Raw genomic sequence first — 7,561 nt, 5'->3', positions numbered from 1 at the left:
TCTATGTACATGAATGAGAGTATTAGATTTTTTTTCTAATTTATTTTTGAAATTTGTGATGTAATAGAAAAGCAAAAAAGAGAGATGAAAGACAAGTATTAGGGGGAGGGACGGGTGATCGCTAGGAGGACAGGGAAGCGATCACCCGCCCACTAGCAACCCCCACATCATTATGTTACTGCTCCCAAAGTGCAATCGTCATGGACCTAGCGAGCCCATCCCAAAACCAGACGAACCAACCAACATTCTCGCATAACTTGGAGCAGGCCGGCCCACCGCCACTCCTCGTCGTCGCCGACGTGACGTACTCCCCCGATCTCCCGTCGCCACCGCGATCTCCGGACGCAGACTACTAGATAGCCCGCCACCAGCTACAATTTGTTGCGTGAACCCAAGTGGAAAACCATCTGCTCCTGCTAGAAACCAACCAACTGATCATCTCATCAGTTGGAGATCGCGAGATGATCTCGGCCATCTGCTGGATCCCCCGGGGGGCGGCCAAGACCGTCCCGCTCGTCGCGGCGCCGCCCACGCGAGAGATCCACGCGGCCATCGGCGCCGCCGGTCAGGACCGCCTTAATTTTTCTTTCCTGTAGTTTTAGTTCGTTTGTTTTCCTAGCTACTGATGGTTGATCGATTGATTGGTTGGTTGATATGATATTTGCAGTGAAGAAATTGATACTGACGATGATGGCATGGACGACATTGACGGAGCTCAGGAGGAGGACGAGGTGGCTCTGCAGAGCGATGGTTGTAGTGTTGATTACATTGCTGATGGCCTCCGCGAGCTTGACATGGACAATTACGACGACGAGGATGGAGGTATACAAGTCTGACACTGTCCTCGTTCCTGGATTTTCCGATCGATTGAATCAATAAAATTCAATCGAACTGGGCACAATATTCAATTTGGATTTCAAGTGGCCTTTGCATAATTTTCGTCACCTGCTGTATGATACTGCTCTGCTAATTCATTTAGTGATTAAGGATCTCTGCTCTGGGTCAAGCGACTTGTACTATCCAAGTAACGACATGGATCCTTATCTTAAGAACAAGAACAATGGCCTGGTGATCATATTTTACTCTTACTGCCTTAAAAAAAAATTGCATGCATGTCATGCTTTTTTCTTCAAGTTGTGACAGAGTGATGGAATTTTTTGACATGACTAGGATGAGGACGAGGATGATGAGAGATTGAAGATAAGACTGTCAAACCTACTGATTCGATGATCGTCACTGCACACAGCAAGGATTACAACAATTACCTAAAGGCGAGTATAGCAGCTACCAATAAGAAGTGGGGCAATCGCAAATTTTTCAGTTGAATCGTTATTGCAAGGCCGTAACTAGAAAATTATAAAAACATCACTAGAACTGTCATTTGAGTGGTATCCTTACAAAATTGAAAAAAAACAGTGGCAAATTTGCAAATGCCCCAGAAGAATATACTAACTAGTTCACACTAGATAGACCTGTAAATACACATGATGCTACTACTAATTGATTTACATGTTTGCCTTGTGCCAAGTGCCAACGTACCATAAGTTAATTCTTCTCACGCTTGGCAACTATATGCACTCATTTAAAGTCGATTCATCTGGTGGCAGGTGTCGATACTTGAAGAAATGGAGGATGGACATCCATATCTGTACCCTTATGATGAGATTGTTCTTTTGGGCATCCCATTATGCGTTCCATGGTCGGACTGTGGGGAAACACAAAAAGGTAATGCTACTAGACTCCCAATACTGCTCTACATGGAATTGAGTAGTGGTGGTGCTAATTACACTCTTTCTTTGCCTCCTTTTCTGTTATAATTCTTCGTAGTGAATGAGTGCAGTTAACTAGCAAACTAATCTATCCCATCTTCTTTTTGTTTCATTTATGTGCTTTTGCTATTGTTTCGAATACATAGATGAGAATGGAGACAACAATTTTCTGTCGTAGTATCTCGACTACGTTTTTCACATGCAGATGAAAAGATACAAGACTGGAAGCCAGAGACTCTGTACTTAATTGGTATTGATTGGAACAAGGAGTATACGTGGGTTTTATCTCTGATTTATCAAAAGAACCATTAAGAATGGGTTCAGTAATACATTATCTATTCCCATCCGGCTTGGTGATTAACAAGCAGTGTTTGAAATTTCGGAACGAAAAATTTCGGAAATTTCGCCCCCCCCCCCCCAACCGAAATGCTCATATTTCGTCCGAAACTTTCGGTTTTTTGCAATTTTTTGTAAATTTGGTCAAATTTTATTCAAATACATTCAAAATCAGTCAAAATTTCAAAATATTTCGTACGAAAAAAATCCTAAATTTCGGTTCTTTTGCTCCCCTCCGAAATTTTGGGGCATTCCGAAATTTGAAACCCTGTTAACAAGTCACTTTGAATGTCAGGAATATTCTAGCCAGCGCTAGCGCAGACAAAACAGTCAAAATTTGGGATGTTGCAGCTGGTAAATGTGTAACAACATTAGAACATCACGATGCAAAGGCAATTACACCGATAGTTCTTCTTTTCTTTTTCTGATTTCTGTGTTCTCTGTCAATCTAGAATACATGATGAAAAGAGGATCCACCATGCTTGATTTTTTATCTTCTTCCCGTCGTAGGTTCAAGCAGTTGCTTGGAGCCAGCGCTCACCTGAAGTCATTCTTAGCGGTTCTTTTTTGATAAATCAGTTGCAATGGTAATGTATCAAGCCCATTTGTTATGCTGTATTCTCTTCTGAATTTTATTCGCTGATGATACCAGAGTAGGTGTTTGTGCTTGTTCACGTTGAGTTCAATCATGCTGGATTTTTTTATAAACTCATTCTCATCTTCTTTTGTTTGCCGCTTGTTAATTTCATATGATAAACAACAACTGAAATCATATATATCCTACTTTTGAAAGATGAAGCTGTTACGATTTTATTGTCAGTTTTTAATCAACGATTGGGAAATTGTCACGGCATTATTCAATAAACAATGTCAGGCAACAAGAACGGCTCACAGTGGTGATGGAACCCTGGTCTTTAGGCACTGTATAGATGGGACTAAAAGTTTTTAAGTCCCTATCACATCGAATGTTTGGATACTAATTATAAATATTAAACGTAGACTATTAATAAAACCCATCCATAATCTTGGACTAATTCGCGAGACGAATCTATTGAGCCTAATTAATCCATGATTAGCCTATGTGATGCTACAGTAAACATTCTCTAATTATGGATTAATTAGGCTTAAAAAAATTATGTCGCGAATTAGCTTTCATTTATGTAATTAGTTTTATAAGTAGTCTATATTTAATACTCTAAATTAGTGTCTAAAGACAGGGACTAAAGTTAAGTCCCTAAATCCAAATACCACCTTATGTGCTCTGAGTTGATTGAATTGTAAAACTAATGTCGTTTGCATTTCCTATTTACAGAAGGATGTGAAAAACTGTGAACAGAATTTTATTAGATGGTGTGTTGAAGCTGATGTGGAAGATGTGGCTTAGAATCCACACAATGAACACTCTTTTGCAGTGAGTTGCAAAATTCAAGATTTTGTCTATTTTTATCCTACTATGCTGTTCTTTCTAGGTTGTAAATATCTAATCTGAATGAATATGTGGGCTCACGTGGCACATATGCAAATTATATACTTCCTCCCTTATTTTTTATATATGACGTCATTAACTTTTCACCTGACATTTGACTATTCGTCTTATTCAAGAACTTCTTATAAATGTTATTTATTTTGTCGTGACTTGTTTCTCATCCAAGAAACTTTATCCTCAGATTATATTTTTACATATTTACACTAAATTTTTGAATAAGAAGCATCCGCAAACGTTTTGATAAAAGTTAACGGCGTCATATATATATAAAAAAAAGGGAGGTAGTAAGATGCAAGTTATATATGTTTACTAAAATAGTGACTCACGTGTCACATATGCAAATTGCAAATATCGTATCCATACATACCATAGTGGAACTCTGATCTGGAAATTAGACCTCTGTATTGTGGATGCTGCGTGGATGTTGTTCAATGTATTTCACTATTCTCCTTTTTACATTTGGATTTACAGATTACTGTGTGTTACAAGTTAGTCTTGAAAATGGCATGGTTCAGACATTCGATAAGCGGATAACTTCATCGCATCAAAATGGAACGGTGCCCATGTTTACTCTGCATGCCCATGAAATGGCCGTTTTATCCATTTCATTTTGTCCATCTGTCCCCAATGTATGTTACATCTACGTATGCCCCGTGTGTCCTAAACGTGGAACCTATTTCCTAACACCCGAATGCTGATGCTCGACTATTTTCTTGCAGTTTCTGGCAACTGCTTCAGCCGATAAAACGGTGAAATATATTGAATTTCATTGCATTATTTCAGCTAGCTCCTTGCTCTGCCTGTTGCTGATATCTCACTATCTTTATACAGGTGAAGCTCTGGGATATATCAAGCAACCAGCCGTCTGTCATTGCTTCGCTGAATCCGAAAGTTGTAAGATCTCTCATAAAAGCAACCTGTGTCTTTTTCAGAAGTAAAATGGTCTTTCAACACTTCATTGCAATTTCAGGGTGCTATTTTCTCAATATCATTTTCAAAAGACAATCCCTTCTTGTTGGCTGTGGGAGGGCAGAAGGGCAACTTGAAAGTAAGCACCCAATGCCACTTTTAGGGGTGATTAAGAGTATTTTTTTCATGGCTTGTATGGCCACATGCTGACATATTTTGCATTTTTGATAGGTCTGGAATACATTAACCGAACCATTGGTGGCCAATAAGATTGGCAAGCATGGAAGTTCATAAATTCGTTTACTTCTGTGAACAATGCTATATAGTATACCCATACCATAGCTAATCAACAAGTTAGACAAGACTAAAACAATTTATGTAACAGAGCGGTTCAAAACACTAGCTAATGACGGCCCCTCGATAGAATTTTGATTCATGAGCCTTCAATTCCTTGAACCGATGTCAGAAAACTGGGCCTTGTGATGTGCAGATGGCCTACATTTAAACTGAATTTATTCTTGTACTACGTCTTATCAGCTAGGGGGACATCTTTGTTCTGAAACATGAGAGAAAATATATATGGATAGCATGCTAACATATACAAGAGTCTGAGTGACCACAAGCGTCAACATCTTAATTAATTTAGTTGTAGTTCACTAGCTTCAAGATTCTATTTTTCTAACCTTTAGTCTGTTCTTTTTCTGGACTTTGCATGGTCCTATCTTAAAATTATTAAGCACTGAGGCAAGAGCTTTCCTGCGCGTCCTGTAAGCTCTGTAACTGAAACGAAAGGGACAATTGCATCATGTAAGTCATTTTACCGGTGTTAACTCCGAGATAAAAGGGCATGCATATCCTTACATATTTGCCCCGACGTTTTGCATGTTTTCTCACCTTCTCTTTTTAGATAAATCGAAAGTTTAGACATTGAAATGGGAAATCAAAAGCCTCCACATTGAAATGGGCAAGTTCATCTTTCCCTGGGCACAAGTTAGCAGCAACACTAGAGGAAAAGATAAAGGAGATGACGCTCCTGTCCGCGGAAACATTTTACAATGAAGTTGTCGAATGGTGGGGATGAATCAAACGGAACAACCAAAACAAAATAAATCAAGCCGAAGAGAATATACAGAGCACCCTACAAGATGCAGGTCTTTCTGGCAACCTGCTCGCACTACTAAAACACAATCTTCTATAACACCTATGTTTTATTTTTTAAGGCGGATCTAAAATTTTCTGCTTGCGAAAATATCGAGAGGTCCTAAAATTCTAGCCCAATAGTATTATTTTTTACAAGCGAATCTTAGAAGAGAACCACATACAAAAATACGCTGATTTTCAGCAGCGGACCTCTTAACATGCTGCCTGCAAAAATCAATTTTCGCATATAGTATGTTAGGAGCACCACCTGGCAAAAAGAAAAAGAAATCCTTAAAAACCGGCCCTCCCAGCCACACACAGCTCCCTCTATGTCTTCACAACCCTCACCTCGTCCGCACACTTTTCCTCACTTCATCCACACGCTTGGCCTAGCCATCCTCCTCCGCTCCACTCCCTTCTGCTGTAGCCACCGTGTGTCGTCGACCACGCACACCCACATCTGGCGGGCCTTGGGATGGTAGCGGCCTGTGGCCTCCTATGATGACAACCGTGACCAACCGCGATGACGACGAGATGGCAACCGCCACGACGATGACGCTGCCGGTTGGGGGTGTGGTCCTCGAGAGCGCGGCATCGAAATTCAGCTGCTCCTCCACTCCCCTCCCCTAGTACCCTCCCTCTCCTAGATCTGGCCCAAGGGGAGGGGGGTTGGTGGCCAGCAAAGACAAAGGAAGGGGGAGGGGACGACGATGCGGTGGAGGAAGGGGAGGCACAGTATGGTGGAGGATCAGGAGGGGAGCACGGCTTGGCAGTGGCTTGATTCGATGGTGGGGCTTAGCAGTAGGGGAACGATGACGGCTACGAGGACGGTGGCTCGACGACACGAGAGAGGCAGCGGTGATACGCATGGGAGCTCTAGATCCGTCGGGCGGCGGTGGTGCTCAGTCGGTGCTCGGTCTTCGTCTCTCAGTGAAGGCAACAATGACTGGGAGCGGCTCGGGCTAATTCTCTCGATCGGTCCCTTGTTTGTCCATAAGGATATTTTGGGTATTTTTAAAAAGAAGGCCTAGTCTAATAGCGTATTGTAGAACAATTGATAAAGTCATCAGTATATATATCATAGAAATCGACAATGTCAATGGCAAATTGTTAAGCTCGAATAAACTAAGTGGTATAGAATAGATTCTTAACGAAATATTCGATGTAAGCTACTACAAGAACCAGGCAGCTGCAGTTGTAAAAAAACAAATAAAACTTCCTTTTTTTCAGTAACAAATACCAAATAACGTTTGTCCATATATTAAAATATCGTGTAGACAAAATGTCATGGCCGGCATCTGGCTGCCCTATAGCAAAATCTTTGTCATGCGTTCATGATCCAACGATCTCACGGGTGTGAAAGGGCCGCCATGGCGGGACACGTGTACGGCCAGATCAACCGCAGCACGAGATCGGACGGTGGGGTAGCGGATACCAGAGCATAATTAACTGGAAACTCGGGGATCTTTTTTGCAAAAACATCGCTGGTGTGGCCCACTAATTCTTTAGCAATCCCACAGGATTTAGAGAGGTTATTAATATATATACCCCCGACCCTCGCACACTCTCTTCCCTATATAAGTTGAAGCTCACAATTTCTTGACTTGCCGAAGTTGTCCCAAGTACGAATCGGCATATGCCACATTGACATCTCTCTCCCCCACTTGATTTCTTGATCTTAAAAAGCACACAAGACAACTTTGTCACCAATGACAATGCGGAGGACACAAACACACCCACTCTACGGCAGTCCGATGTTCGTGCACACGCATGCCTACAGCTAGCTCGCCAATTCATTGGTTAGGGAGAATGCCAAATTACCAAGGGGACACCACCACCAGTGCCCGCATTGTCTACGGAGATAACACTCCTGATGTCTCAGAGGCACCTGCGCCCTAGCCGCATGTAGCCAGGGAGGTTG

At 41.7% G+C, this 7,561-nt stretch overlaps 1 pseudogene; it reads left to right on the top strand.

Annotated features, from left to right (window-relative positions):
- The first annotated feature begins 461 nt into the window (after positions 1-461).
- LOC127776956 (uncharacterized) lies at positions 462-4,919 on the top strand (annotated as a pseudogene).
- Positions 4,920-7,561: the final 2,642 nt, after the last annotated feature.

Source organism: Oryza glaberrima, chromosome 6, assembly GCF_000147395.1.
Source record: "Oryza glaberrima chromosome 6, OglaRS2, whole genome shotgun sequence".
NCBI lineage: Eukaryota > Viridiplantae > Streptophyta > Magnoliopsida > Poales > Poaceae > Oryza > Oryza glaberrima.
The sequence above is the reverse complement of the archived record's forward strand: the minus strand, read 5'-3'. Positions and strand labels throughout refer to the sequence as shown.